Source organism: Corvus moneduloides, chromosome 1 (assembly GCF_009650955.1).
Source record: "Corvus moneduloides isolate bCorMon1 chromosome 1, bCorMon1.pri, whole genome shotgun sequence".
NCBI classification, from domain to species: domain Eukaryota; kingdom Metazoa; phylum Chordata; class Aves; order Passeriformes; family Corvidae; genus Corvus; species Corvus moneduloides.
Window position 1 is genome coordinate 163,327,554 of NC_045476.1, and position 15,778 is coordinate 163,343,331.

The following is a 15,778-nucleotide window of genomic DNA, read 5'->3' on the forward strand; positions in this document are numbered from 1 at the left end:
GGCTGTGATTGCATATTGCTTAGTGTGATGCTAATGAATTTGAATAGTAATTTGTACTATATTGAATTAGCATCATATCTCAGAGACCATGGAGAATTGAACCCTAAAGCTTTCATCATCCCTTTCTTCTCCTTTTACCAGCCAGGCCTCGTGGCTTTTCTGCTTTCTGAAAATCATTTAACAGGCTGCTCACTGCCCAGCTGAGATGAGATCAGCACTGCTGACAAGAGCAGTTTAATACCTTATTTGCAGCTGAATATAAACTGGTTTAAAATCAGAATGAGTTAAGGTTAGTGCTATTCTTTGAAATATTGAATTGTTGTTGTTATTATTAATTAATTAATTAACTTATTTATTTATTTATTTTTATGGTCACAGAATCACAGAATGGGTTGAGCTGGAAGGGACCTCAGTGAGGTCATCTGGTCCAACCTCCCTGCTCCAGCAGGGCCATCCCAGAGCACAGGGCACAGGACTGTGTCCAGACAGTTCTGGAATATCTCCAGGGAGGGAGACTCCACACCTTCTCTGGGCAATCTGTTCCAGTGTTAAAATACAGATCATGTACAGAACTCAAAAACCTCCCACGTCCTCTGCAGTGACTGAAGCAAAAGCCAAGTTAAGTGCATAAAACGTAAGAACAAAATCAGTGTAAAGACACTTTCCAGTGAAGGAATGAGACCTCCATGCACACATCAGTAATAACAAAAATTCCATGCTTTGGCTGGAATTTTTAGAAGCATAAGGAAAATAAATAAGTTGTTTAGTAAATTAAAGATTTTGCTCTTTTATTTTAAGCTTAACTACCTACATGAGAACAAAATCTTAGTCATTGTGATCAGTGACCCTCTGAAGAAGAAAATTAGACAAAGATGAGAATATACAGAAATCAATTATAATCAGATATAATTAAACAAACACACTAAATTTTGATATAAATGTCAGTATTTCTGCAAGTTCTTGGCAGCAGAAAACCCAAGCAACCACAGCTTTCAAGCTTCTAAGGAAGTAGATTTAATTATTTGCAAATAAATATGTTCAGAAGATCATAAATACTTTGTCAGAAGATCTTATGATTATGTCACAGTAACAAAGTGTAATTATATTTGAATTTTCACAAATGAAAATAAGCTTTGATCACAAATTAAAATGTCAGAAAAAGATTTTAAATGTTTTGGGTTTTTTTTTTTTCTTTTTTCCATGAATTAATAACATAATTAATTTTACACACATTAATGCACTTAGTAATGTAATATCTAAAATATTTTCTATAAAAATCAAAATATTTTATTATCTTTCTATTTAATATGCTTCCAACTCAAACCATTCTCTGATCCCATGATGGTTTCTTTAGGTCTCACAGTCCTACTGGAGATTTATCTGTTCCTCACTGCCTTTGTATTCACGGACATGAATGTTTTTGAATCATTCCTTCCTCACTGTTTTCTCAGAGCTATGGGACATTTCACACATGAACATTCTAGAGGTTGCTCTGATATTCTCTGTGACGGAGAGGGGTTTGGAAATAAAGGAAATTTACTGAAGGGGTTAAAGCTGGTTTTGGATCACATATGTGTGTGTGTGTGCATGTGTGTCAGTTTTCACACAGCTTCTTCTACTTATTAGAAAATAAAGAAACCTGTGGGCACTGTGCATATCTGTGCTCATTCCTTTCTAAAAGAGAGATTTATTACAGAATCAGAGCATTCTCCAGCTTAACTTGCCTTACATGGAACTCACCCTGATATTCATTCTGCATTCCCCCACTATGACTCCTCAATTTGACTCTTTGTTTTATGACCTTGAACCAGTCTAAACAATCTCTGACAAGCTCATCAGTGATTTGTGATTATTCCAACAGAAGTATAAACAGTAGCTGAGTGAAAAAGCTGAATTAAATAAGTGATCTATGCAACACTTTTCCAAGCCTAAATCACAGCCTCAGGCTGGAAAAATTGCATATTATTTTTTTTCGATAACTTACAGAATTCCTGAATTAAACAGTAAAATTCAATATGACCAAAGTACCTGTGATGTCTCTGTAAATTGCTTCTGCCTAGAATCACATAACTCATTAAACTAAACCTTCAGAGAATTAATGAAAACTGAATTGTACTGTCTGAGAATCTTACTTACATACCCCATGTGATTTCAAACATCCTCATGAACAGCATTTGGCTGTTTTAATCAGAAGTATTTGATTTCAGTACTGTAAGTCTGAAAAATGAGTAGGACCATGTCAGGGAATGGAACGGAGTTCAGGGAAGAAAGGATCCCAAAACAAGAGAGGAACAAGTTCCTCCAAGGTCTGATATCACAGAGATGTCCCCAGGCCATTCTGTCAGAGTGGGGTCTGGAGGTGCTACCTATGGGCTCAGTGAACAAAATTCTGATTGATGAGTGACTTGGAGACCTGGAAACACCCACAAGAAAAATGAATTTGCAATGCAGCAACTCCCTGATGAGAGCTGGGAGGTGGGAAATGCTTTGGTCCCTTCAAACTCCACGTGGAGTTTCAGACCACCCCTTCAGCTAAACATAAACTGATTTATGCAGACATTCTGAATTGCCTGTTCCCATTTAACCCAATTATAACATCATTCTCTCTTATTCCATGGTGCAAAGAGATTGTTGGAAATTTCTGTGGTGGAAAGTGGGGTGATGTGTGACCAGGTCCAGCCCTAACAAAGATTCCCAGTTTGGCTGACACGTGCCCACAGAAAGCAAAGAGGACGTCCTGAATTCCACAGTTTAGGAATATTTTTGTGTGGTTAACAGTAGAATTTGTTCCTATTCTGATCAGCCACACTCTCCCTTTCCTGATTCTGTAGCACCGTGAACTGAGTCTGAGACGCGTGTGCCAATTCCCCACAACGGACTTGCCTGAGTCTTTTATATTAAATTTTCCAATATGATTCTCTTACCTACTTAAATGCCTTTCAAGGATTAGGATTTTTTTTTTAGACTTAGCTTGTGTCTCAGTTCTGTCTCAGTAAAAATGGGTGACAGTATTGCCTTGCTTTGCAGGACTGCCATGAAGATTTTCTAAGCTGAAGTGTGTGAAGACATACTTAATGTATCATAAATGTGTTCAGAGCTTGTGCTAATTTAGGATTGGGGAAATTAACCTGAAGTGCAGAGCACATCTGCTTTGCCCTGATCTCCAGTCAGCACAGTTCACCAAGTCAGACTGCAATATGGTGATAAATATAATCACTGGAGATGTCAAACAGCAAACAGCTATTAGCAATACGAAGATAATGTGGAAGCACTTCTGAAATCCACACTGAAGAAAAAATTAGACTACTAGAAAGGGCTTAGAAAACAGTAATTCAGCTTCCTCAGAGTGTGGAGCTCATTGAATATGTTGAAGAGATTAACAAGGAACTTAATTAAGGTCTATATGTGTGTATTAAGATTTTTTCACTGGTAAGAGAACAGATTACTGATAGGTGACAGCTTGCAACTGAGCACAACTCAATGAAATAGTCAAACATAGGAGCTGTTATTTGAAACAAGATAAATTCAGATTATAAATAAAAGCCAAATATTCAACAAGGAGAACAATTTACCACATGCAGAGATGCAATCAACTCACCTTTATATGAAGAGACCAGTAATGCACACTCTCAGGAGCAGAATGAGGGGATAAGTGCTCTGGCTCGTGTTATGCAAGAAAACAACTTAGACCAAACCGATCCTGTCTGACTCAAACATAAATACCCATGGCCTATCAAGACCATTTATTGTCTCCTGTAACAGGGAACAGTGCAGAAATCCTGTTCAGAGTTGGGGTCCCTTCCTTCCAGGCAAATACCAAACCCTTGGCAGTGCTCCTGCCACCAAGGAACTTCCCTCTGGAGTAACATCTTAAAACCTAAGTGGCATCTTTCTGCTGCAGATCCCCTGCATGGAAGAGCAAGAAGTTCTTCTCTGATACATTTCAGACCCAAAAATGAGACTAATCTCTGCTGAGTCTCCGTCTGCAGGCAAATTTCAGCGATTTGAGTGTATATGCCTTTTGTCAAATTCATTTGCCATACAGCGGTATTTTCCGCAAACCTTCCAGAATAAACATATTTTGTTTACAGAAATAGCCTCGGGTTTAAAGTGAGAAAAAAAAAATACCCTGATACTTTCTGTTTTCAATATATTTTTAACAAAGAACATTTTAAAATATTGGAATTTTCTATAAAACCAGCATTAAAAAAAAAGTAACAAAGAAACCTTGTTAACTGTGCTTTGACATCATAATTCTTTAAAAAAATTTAGAAATCCAAGCCATGAAGAAGTGTTTTTTCTTAATTCTCGTCCCAGTTAGAATGTAATTCTCTCCACACACTAACAAAACTCCAAGTTCTTCTAAATAATGAAAAGAATAATAAGCATTATTAAAACATATAGATAATTTTTAAAGGTAATTAAAGAAATGGATTATGTCTGTCTTTCAGAATCAAGGTCAAAATTTCATCTGGGTCTCTGTGGACTAAAGCAATAAAAGGTGTCATTTTCCACACCAAGGAAGTGGTGGGACCATCTCCTTCAACTTCCCAGGGAACCACTTAGAGATGCAAACTCTCTGCCTGGGCCTTGATGCAAGGCTTAAACTCCTGTTTCCACATTTCAGCTGAGACATCTGAAAGCCTCTTCCTCTACTTTCATTACGGGTGTAAAGTCACAGAGAAAACTCTCTCTTTGCATCCATTTATCACACACCTTTATTCAGTGGTCCACCTGCCATTGTCATCGTAAGGTGAAGGAAAAGAACCAACTCTTTGAAATTAGAATTAAATGTATTCTCTACTTTTTTTATTTTTTAAATTTTTTTTTTACCAGTGGGTAATCTGGCCAGACATGAAAGCACCACATGCTCTCAATTAATAAACTATAGGTGACTGCAGTTTTCCATAACTGTAAGACATTGAAATTGTTCCTTGGAACACTCAGTTGCCATCCATCAGTTTGTGGCTAAATTATGAATCATTGCAGAAATGGATGTGCAGCGTTGTTTCTGTTCAATAGATGTCCAAGATTTCAGATGTTCCCTCATGTGCTGTGGACTTTATTATGACAGTAAAGCATTTATCAACAACTACCAAAATAAAAAATCACTTTCAAGTGGACTTCAAGGCTGAGTATTCACGAGCAAGAAAACAGCTCATAAATCATCTCTAAAAATATTACCATTCTTCTGTGAAATAATTTCTTTTCTTGATGTATCCAGGGAACTTGTTGACTTCCTTTCCAGAGTTGCAAGAGAAATATTACACACTCCTTTGTCAAAGTGAGAGTTTTTATTGGAGTAAGTTTTGTGGGAGACACTTGAAGCCAGGGTGGTGATTTGTTTCTGACTAAGGATACTGGGACCACATAAAATATTCCTCAAAAAGACCATCCCATCCAGTGATGCCCTAATGCAAATCAGTAGTGCAGCTTTCGTGAGTCAGACCTTTCAACTGGTAAAATCAAGACAGAAATTATATATATAAAGAGAGGGGGGTGGACTGAACCAGTGGGAATGATTAAAGGGCTGTAAAAGAACTGGCATACTGGAAGTGAAGGAAAAAAATTAAATATCACAATATAAAAAAAATTAGAAAAAAAAAGCCGAATGCAGTAGAAATTCAAGAAAATAATTAATGACTTAGAGAAGGCAGATGTGATGTTCTGTTCTCATCTTAGACTGAAAAAAAGGCAGCAGAGTGAAATAAAAATAACAGTTTGTTCTTTTCTGCTTATCTCAGATGCTCCTAGAAGTTAAGTCCATTCATTCCCTGATTCTGCTGTGGAGCTCTCGCTAAGTAACTCCTCAGGGACAGAAAGTTACAGGATTAGACATGCAATTGTAATTTGTAAAACAAATAGCTTCAGCTAATTAATGGTACTAATTCTCCATTGCTGCAGCCATAAAGCTCAGGAGACAATCTGGCTTGGTATTTTAATACACTGGATTCACTCTGTTTGGCACTGTTGTGTTGCTGCAGAGACAGGGCTTGTTTTCATGTTAATGCAATTTCCTTACCAACAAACTTAGTACTGTAAAAATAAGGAATATTCCAACTTTTTTCTAACTATGCTTTTCCAAATCCTGCTTTCTGCACTGCCATGTGTGTCTGACCTACTCTGAGCTCAGAAAGTTTGAGCCACATTTATCCAAAAACATGCAGTACAAAATTAAATGACATCATGATGGGTTTAATGGTCTATTATTTTCTCTACTGAATGGACCAGCCTGGTGAAACCTCTCAATATTGGTTAAAGCATCTCTTCCTCATCCCCACTTCATTTTGCAGATTTCTCCCCTCTGTGCCTGTCTCTCATCTGATCTTCCTGCAGGTTGACCACTGGAATTATCTATCTCTGTGTGTCACTGCCATAGGAAATTCATGCAAGGCAGTAAAAATAATTTTTCTTGCAGTTAAAAGGAGCCACCATTTGCTATGAGTCAAATGGAAAGGTCTCACAGATATCCTAGGGGAAAGGTGTGATCATAGCTTCCCAGAACCACAGAATGGTTTGGGTTGGAAGGGACCTTAAAGATTATCTCATTCCAGCACTTTCAACTAGACCAGGTTACTCAGAGCTCCATCCAACCTGGCCTTGAACACTTCCAGGAATGGGGAGCCCACAGCCTCTCTGGGCAATGAAGTAGCAGGAAAATCCAATTCCTGTCTCTTTTTTCCACCTTTGTCCTGCATGTCAGAGTGCAAACAGGTCCAGGCTGGCAGAACATGGAGCAGAGTTCAGACACTACATTTCCTCATCCAAAATCAATGAGGATAATTAGCAGATGAAAGATCTGCTGGAAACAGCTAATTTTCCATGTCAGCAGGTAGATAAGGAATCAATGGAAGAGTCTTGTTCCTCTCATTTCAGTGAATTTGTTTCCATTAGAGGATGTAACACGTCTAATGCAAAACATGTTTGTTTGTTTGGGATGCTCGTATCTGTCTCCTAGGCAAAACCACATGGGATAAAATATCTGGAACAAATAGGACAGCTTGCCGGGTATAAATACCCACTTCTCCAATTATCCCAGACCAGGAGTCTGGCCCAAGATTCACTACTCTCAGGCACATCCAGCTGCCTTAAAACAGACTATGAACTGAGGAATGTCCTTATTTATTCAGCAGAATCTCAATCCAGATTGGAGCTACAAAAGACTCAGTCTGAACTCACAACTAGATACCTAGAAGAAAAATCCCCCCAACTATTCAAAAATATTCATTAATCCTCTTCTCTGGAAAGCTGCAATGGAATGGCCACAGGATGGCAAAACAGTTTGGCTGATCTTCAGAAGAAGCTTATCAACAGCAGATCTGAGAGACTTAATGAACCCAATGAGCCCAATGAATGTGGACAGCTGATGACCTGCAGCAGTGACAGGGAGAGGCAGGAGACAGGAGCTGGAGATCTCAGTGTGGAATGAACAGGGATTCAGTACTAAAAGTCAGGGATGGGGTGAATTGAGAGTGTGGCATAAACAGGATGAACTGCGGCACTGCTCCTCTTCCTTGGTCAGCCTGGCCAGGACTTGGCCTGCCATTCTTCAACTTCCTGCCATTTGTCCCTGGTCTGGCACTTCCTCTCTTCCTTCTCCACACGTTCTCAATCCTCTCCTTTATCTGACAGAAGCGTTTACCTAAGAACTTTAATGTATATTAACCCAGGTACTCTGCATTTCCAATCATTAAATGAGGCCTGGAAACAAAACTGCTCGACTAAATTTGAGTAGGTTTTGCATCCTTGTGTGTCTGCAATTCCATTTGAAGTATGAACTTTGTTAGCTAGCAGTAAGAGAAGGTCTTACCTTGTTGCTGCCTGTTCTGAGCTTCCCCTCCCCCCTCCCAAAGACATGTGCTCATAGCTCCTTTGTTCCAAGCGCGGGCAAAGCCAAATGTAACTCAGACTCTTCAGCAGTGTCTGATTGGCCGGTCACCCCGGGTCCGCCCCCAGTCCTCCCCTTTCCCCTTCTCCTAATAAAAGATGGTCGAGGGGAGGCAAACGCTCTCTCTCAGCTCAGCTACTTTCCTGTAAACATCTCTGGTCGTCTGTCTCATTTGAAGGCTTCTAACTGCAGGGAATTGAGCGAGCAGGGAGCTATATTTCTCCCTCTTTGCTTCTGCTGATGGTATTTGCTCTGCAGCTGATTCAGGTACCGATTTTAGAGCTACTGAAGTGCTAGATTGCCCGTGCTACCTCTCAAGGCTGCTCGAGGCTTTACAAGCGCTAGCCGGTATAAAGCTGAAAAGATACCTTCCGCATTACCTCCCTGGATCACTGCTCTAAATGCAATTCTCTTTCATTGATCATAAAAGACTCAACTTATAGATATAGTATATAAATAATTTAAACAATGGAAGATGTTTTGTTTTCACAGTTGACCTTTCCCTTTGCAAATAGGTTTCTTGGATATTTAGTCCCTCTTTTTTTCCCCAAGGCAACACATAAATACCTAAATAAATGCATGTGTTTATTAAACTGTAACTAAAGTCAGAGTTTTTAAAAAGATCGATTTTGCAGTCGGCTCACAAGTTTTTAGAAAGGTCACAGGAAACATAACTTATTATTATTAATATTTATTTATTTTTGTTCTGTATTATTGCTACTGCCAGAAGAACAGAGCTTAATTGTGATTGTCATCATTATGAACAGCAAAGTTAAGCATGCATATGCAATGTATTTAAATTTACATAAATTGTTTATTAAAAGAAATGGAAAGTCTGACTATCGTGTCTCATTTTCTCAAAGTAAGCCCTGCCCTACTCTTCTTCAGCAAGGACTTTGCAAATAATTGTGAACCACTATTTATAGCAAGTCTGGGTTCACAATTTAACCTCCCTCACTTTATTGTGACTTAAAGGCAGAAGATATTTCCTGGTCAAGAAGAGTATTTGTTTAGTTAAAAGGGGATGTACCTGGCTATGGGCTTCTCTCTTTCAAGTTTCATATTGACCTTTGTGCAAAACCCTTCCTTTCCCTTCCCTCCCCTTCCCTCTTCCCTCTTCCCTCTTCCCTCTTCCCTCTTCCCTCTTCCCTCTTCCCTCTTCCCTCTTCCCTCTTCCCTCTTCCCTCTTCCCTCTTCCCTCTTCCCTCTTCCCTCTTCCCTCTTCCCTCTTCCCTCTTCCCTCTTCCCTCTTCCCTCTTCCCTCTTCCCTCTTCCTCCTCCTCCTTCTCTTTCTCTTTCTCTTTCTCTTTCTCTTTCTCTTTCTCTTTCTCTTTCTCTTTCTCTTTCTCTTTCTCTTTCTCTTTCTCTTTCTCTTTCTCTTTTTCTCTTTCTCTTTTTCTTTTTCTCTTTCTCGTTCTCTTTTTCTTTTTCTCTTTCTCGTTCTCTTCTTTCTCTCTTCTCTCTCTTCTCTTTCTCTTCTCTTGTCTCCTCCCCTCTTCCCCATTCTCCTTCCCTCCCCTCTTAAAAGTGCTTGTTTGAGGGGGATTAAAAGGTGATTCTGACCCTCTACTTCACTCTTGTGAGACCCCACCTGCAATGCTGCATCCAGATCTGGAGTTTTCAGTACAGGAAAGACATGGACCTTCTGGAGAAGGTCCAAAAGAGGCCACAAAGATAGGGATTGAGCACCTCCCTTGTGAAGACAGGCTGAGAGAGTTGAGGTTGTTCAGTCTTGAAAAGAGAAGGTTCCAGGCAGACCTAATTGAAAACTTTCAATGCTTGAAAGGGGATTATAAAACAGATGGAGACAGATTTTCAGTAGGGCCTGTTGCAACAGGACAGCCAACAGCACTTTTAAACTAAAACAGGGGAGATTTAGACTAGATAAAAAGAGAGGTTTTTTTTGCAATGAAGTTGTGAAACACTGGACCAGGTTGTCCAGAGAGGTGATGTGTTGGGGTTCCTCCCCCCTGCCATTGGGGTCCTGGAGAGGGGACCCTGGGGTAGAGGCATGGCCTAGGCACGGGGTCTCCCTGCTCCCTGGTCACATGTACCCAATCCTGTTCCCCTTTGGTTATTTTGTGTTCCCCTGCGCGGGGAGGACCCTGGTTGTCCCGTGATTGCTCAGCTCTTCGGCGGTCCCCCGGCCATGTGGCTGGAGAATAAAGATCTCTGAAACTTCTATCAAGAATTGGTCCCTATTTCTTTCCATGGGCCTCACTGTCTAATGCATGTTGCAGGAGACCCCACTGCAACAGATGATGGATGCCCCATCCATGGAAACATCCAAGGTCAGATTGGACAAGGCTCTGAGGAGCATGATCCTGTAGAAGATGTTGGGAGGTTTGGACTAGAAGACCTTTAAAGGTTCCTTTCTCAAACTATTCTGTGATCCTATGATACATCTGACAGGTTTTTCTCATCATCCATGGTACCAGACACCTTCTTATTTCAACTATAATCTGTTAAACCTTATAGTAACCCATAAATCTCATGTATTTAGCAGTGCATCTCACCATGTGGATACCAGGACCCTTAATATTCACTTACCAAGGAAGAATTCTTTCCTTTTCCATGAATTTTTTTCATCAATGAGGAACATTCTTGCTTGCTTCATTAATGTCATTTGGTGTGATCTGGAAGGGGCCAAAAGAGAAGAAATAAAATGTTTATGACTGCAAAATGACTTTTTGTCACAAACACACAGCATGGTTAATGTTGGTCAATACAATTTTATTGTGATCTCAAAGAGAAAATGATCAAAGGCAAAAAGATGACATTATTTAGTTAAATTGAAGAAGGCTTTTATTTTTGTTTGGTTGTTTGTTTTGTTTTGGTTTTTTGTTTTGTTTTGTTTTTGGTTTTGTTTTTTGTTGTTTTGTTTTTGTTTGCTTTGTTTGGTTTGGTTCTGTTTGTGCTGGTTTTTCCCCCCTGAGACTTGATTTGGAATTGTATTTTAACTTCTGATGACCTTTTTAAAAAAAGCCATCACGCTAAATAAAATACATGGTGACCAAACAACAGGCCTGTAAACAAAAGTGGAAAATGGGGCTGCTTTGTCATAGTGGGTGGATGAATCACAGGAACAGGAAACTTTGTGTGTTTGTCAGGAGCAAAACTGGCCTGAAATATTGGCTACAAATATCTCTGCAGGACATTTTTCCATATAACTTCCAGTCCAAGAGTTCCTGTCCCTCCCAGTGAGGCGCTGGGCAGAAGCTGAGGTTGATGCTGGGTTCAATCCAGCATTGGATCCTCTGGGTCCTTATATCCAGAACAGTTATTTCACATTCCAGAAATGGTAATGACTATTGAAACAAACCTATTGACTTTTAATCAAGGCACTACCTGATGACAGTCCTGAATAATAATGCTTTAATTTTTTTTAAATGTGACTCAGAACCCAATGAGTGATTTCTCAACTCTAAGTGAAGCACTTACTCAATACGCTTCATTTAAAATTGGTCATGCAGTTTTTTGTTCTCCCCCAGCTGGATTTTGCCCTTTGACTGGGAGTACGAGCTGTGCTTTCTGCTTAAAAGTTGGTACATTTTGGCTGAGTGGGAGAGATTCTGCAATTCTGATAAACATTATGAGTCCCAAAGTGGCTCTGACAAGGTGCTCTTAATGCACCTTAACTGAGCCTTTGACATTAACTCCGGTGGAGACTAACAGCTAGAAAAATAGTTTCTGCAAAATTAAATTTTAATTGGAAAATGCAGCAAATTAGATCAATCTGAGTGTTTCTATTCAAGGCAGACCAATGAATACAGGTAGTTTAGATGGTTCTCTCAGCCTTGACAACCCAGTATTGCAGTGTCGAGGTCTGAGGACCAGAAAGTGAAACTGGACACAAAACAAACCCAAAACTAACTAGATTGTGTCTTGTTTAAAACTCCAATATGGAAATGAGAAACTGGAGTAGGTGAAAAAGAATTAGAATTATCAAATTATTTGTTTTCTAACAGCTTTGGTATTTTAGTGCACTGCCTTGTTGGCCATGAAAACATACAGCTGTACATGTTGATGCAGAGCAGAGAGAAAAAACCTGTTCCAACCATTGAGTGAAGCCTGCTGGGTTTTGCTTCTCTGCTTATAGCAGCTCTCACCCTTCACAATTACAGACACATTTGTCTCCATCTTCCTCCCATCAGCTCAGGTTGTCAAAACTGAGTTTCAGGCTGTGGTGCTTGGCATTTCCTGTGCAAGCACACACATTCCACTGCTTTGTGCTTCCCTTCCTCTACCCCCTTCCACATTTATGTCAAGAACTCAAAAATCTGTCACTGGAGTTGTCAGTCATTACGCTGAAAAAAACCCAGCTTGTTCCTATACTTGTAGTGAGTTGCTGGGTAGAAAGGGCAAAAAGTTGTCACAGGAGCCCCTGCAGCAACAGCAACACTTCACCAGAAACTCTTTGTGCACCGTCAGAGCTCTGCAAAGAGTGCCCAAGCTGTGCTGAGCCCTGTCTTCCTGTGAGGGAGGCATCTGGTGACCTGGGAAATGCCTGTGAGTTCCTCTGACTGAGAAAAGACTTTCCTAAGATCATGTTTGCTGCCCAAGAGGTCTGACAAGATGCAGTGGCAGGTCTGTACAGTTTGTCAGATAGCATTTCTGTGTCTTGCTTGCCTTTTACAAGGAATATTCTTATTCTTACAGCACAGACGCTCCCCCAGAATCCTCTTTGAGCTTCTGGGCTTTTTGTTGATAAGTGCAGCACAAAGGAGAAAAAAAAAAAAAAGAAAAGAAAAGAAAAGAAAAGAAAAGAAAAGAAAAGAAAAGAAAAGAAAAGAAAAGAAAAAGTTTGTCCCCAAAGCTGGTTCAATGCAAACAGACAGGCACAGATGGTAGATGAGACAAGGCTGACACTGTGGCTCAGCCCAGCTCACACAACTGAGCAGCAACACAGCTGAAAACAGACCTGTGTTCAAAGTACCACTTCACTGTCCCACCCTGGGCATACCAGGGCATCTGCTTCATCTCCAGCCAGCCCCATCCCCTGATATCTCAGCCCTCCTGGTGGCCTCAGCCCAAATCCTGACACACCAGTTCTTCACTGGGTAGCATTAACTGATATTTTATTCATGGGAGAGTCAGTGGGGTCTGTGCTGTTCTGCTGCATCTCAGCAGATATCCCAAGGTGGTGTGAGCAGATGTCCCAAGTCATCAAGGGGCAGTTGTGCAATGTGTTATGTTTCTATCATGGGTAAATAAAGACTCCTCCCTCTGCAGTTTCTTTGGTTTTAGTGTTTTTTTGGGGGGGAGGAAAAAAAAAATGAGTAAAGGAGGACACAGTAAATATCTGAGAGATTTGCTGCATTTCCAGCATCAGCACTGATATTCAGACAAGGTTTGCTAAAGCAGTCCTTGTTCAATATCCACAGGCACAAATGAACATTTCTTTTCTAAGAGAAACCATAGATTTGGTGACTGACAGAATTTGTTTCATTTATTTTGGATTTAGCAAGCAGCAGCAAGAAGAATGACACAGTGAAGTGAGTGGAGACTGCTCGGTTTTCTAATTCCCTCCTGGCTGAATGAGGGAAAGGGAAGGGAAGGGAAGGGAAGGGAAGGGAAGGGAAGGGAAGGGAAGGGAAGGGAAGGGAAGGGAAGGGAAGGGAAGGGAAGGGAAGGGAAGGGAAGGGAAAGGAAGGGAAGGGAAGGGAGAGGGAAGGGAAGGGAGAGGGAAGGGAAGGGAGAGGGAAGGGAAGGGAAGGGAGAGGGAAGGGAAGGGAAGGGAAGGGAAGGGAAGGGAAGGGAAGGGAGAGGGAAGGGAGAGGGAAGGGAAGGGAAGGGAAGGGAAGGGAAGGGAAGGGAAGGGAAGGGAAGGGAAGGGAAGAGGGAAGGGAAGAGGGAAGAGGGAAGAGGGAAGAGGGAAGAGGGAAGAGGGAAGAGAAGGGAAGGGAAGGGAAGAGGGAAGGGAAGGGAAGGGAAGAGGGAAGAGGGAAGAGGTAAGAGAAGGGAAGGGAAGAGGGACGAGGGAAGAGGTAAGAGAAGGGAAGGGAAGAGGGACGAGGGAAGAGGGAAGAGGGAAGAGGGAAGAGAAGAGAAGAGAAAAGAGAAAATCAGTTCTTTCCCCAGACAGCTGGTTTCATTTTTAATAATATTCTCCCAGGCTGCGATTACCATCAGACTTTGGATAGGACTCTTCCTGAATTATTCAGGGCAATTTGTACTGTAATCATATGCTTGTTAATACGGCTGCTTGCGACTATTATTCAAAAGAGTTTTTCTTCTGTGCCCCGGAGCTGCTGCCATCAAGGTTAGAGATAGTCTCTGTTTAACAATCTGCTTCTCAGTGCTGTGCAGAAAACTTCAAGATGCTCTGGAACTTGCTATTCAGAAAAAGATCAATAAAACACCTAACAAGATATTGGCAAATGTCAAGAAGATCCTTTCCCATGTTCAGGAACGTTGGGGCATTTGTCATATTGGATCACTATGAATTTCAGTTTTAATGGAAGACTCTTGGTTTGTAATCCAACAGAGGTAGAGTACAGCTTGATTTAATATGTCCCACACTGGCAAGAATGAAGTCTTGCTCAGTCACTGGAAATGTGACCCCTCTGTTATACCCTCACAAATTATTCTACACCTTTCCCCCTCTGTAGAGTCAAGCAGAAGTTGAACCAAGGCTGCCCAACACTTCATTCTGTCCTTGTCCTAATTGCTTGTCCATCTTCAGGAGAGGAACTGAGGGGAAACAGTTTCTAACTCAAAAGATTCATAATAAGCATTCCATTACTCAGGATATGTTTACCACTTACTTGAGAAGTCCTTTCTCTCCATGGCAATAGATCTACATCTTCATCCTCACGAAACCCACAGGATACATGAAGGAAACATCACAAAGATTTTCAGTGTTGGAAGAAAGGGTACCCTTATTTTTTCCTGATCAGAGGCATAAATTATAATTTAATTGTATTCACTTGAAGACTGATAAAATACAGAGCCCTACAGCAACCTTTAGCCATTCACTTTACCCCATATTTTCTGCTGCTGTAATCCACCAATAGTTGACACAGCCAAGCTTATAAAGCCCTGTGTGATATTTTGCAAATCTAAATTGTTGAGCCACACAGGGAGCAAAGCTCCCATTGAAATGTCAGCACACTGAAATTACAATTTAATGAGTAGCTTTCCAGCAGCAGCTCTCACATATCAGTTGTGCCTCACAGCAATAACAGAGAGTGGGGGGAAAAAAATATATTAAAAAATCTGTGTCTGTTTGAGATAAAGGTCAACTGCCAGGTGACACTGAGTGATGCCTCCTAATCAGGTTTGGTTCCCAGGCACTGTCGCTGTTATTGTTCCTCTCACTATTTTACTATTTCTGTTCCAGATGTAGTTAAAGATTCTACTTGAGATTAGGGACCCATTTCTTCACGGGTTGGTACAAATTCTTAAAAAAATCAGCTCTGATCCCAAGAATTTACAATCTAAGGACATTAACAAGCAGAAGCAGAGAAGGTGAAGCATTATGTCCCAAAACTCTGCACAATTCCAAGATAAGAATTGTGTAACTAATGGAATATCTGGCTTGGTGGACAAAATGGAGAAAAACTCAGCCAAACCCACCAACCTTCCATATTGTCCCAGTGCACACAAACCAAAATAAGTAATTTTGGGTCCAATTTTTTTATGTTTGACACAAATATTTCTTGATGAAACCAACTAGCACAATGAAAAAAATTTTTAAATGTTTAAAAAAACCCAAAGAAGTCCATCTCATTGGTTAGGCTATTTATTTATTTTTTAAAAAACTTAGTTTGTGCTCCTTTTGAGAAGAAGAATCATTTCATAATGAAATGTTTTGAGTTTTTTACTGAAAAAAACCTCTTATTTCTCACTGGTTTTTTTCAAACACTCTTCCTTGTGTGACCCCCATAA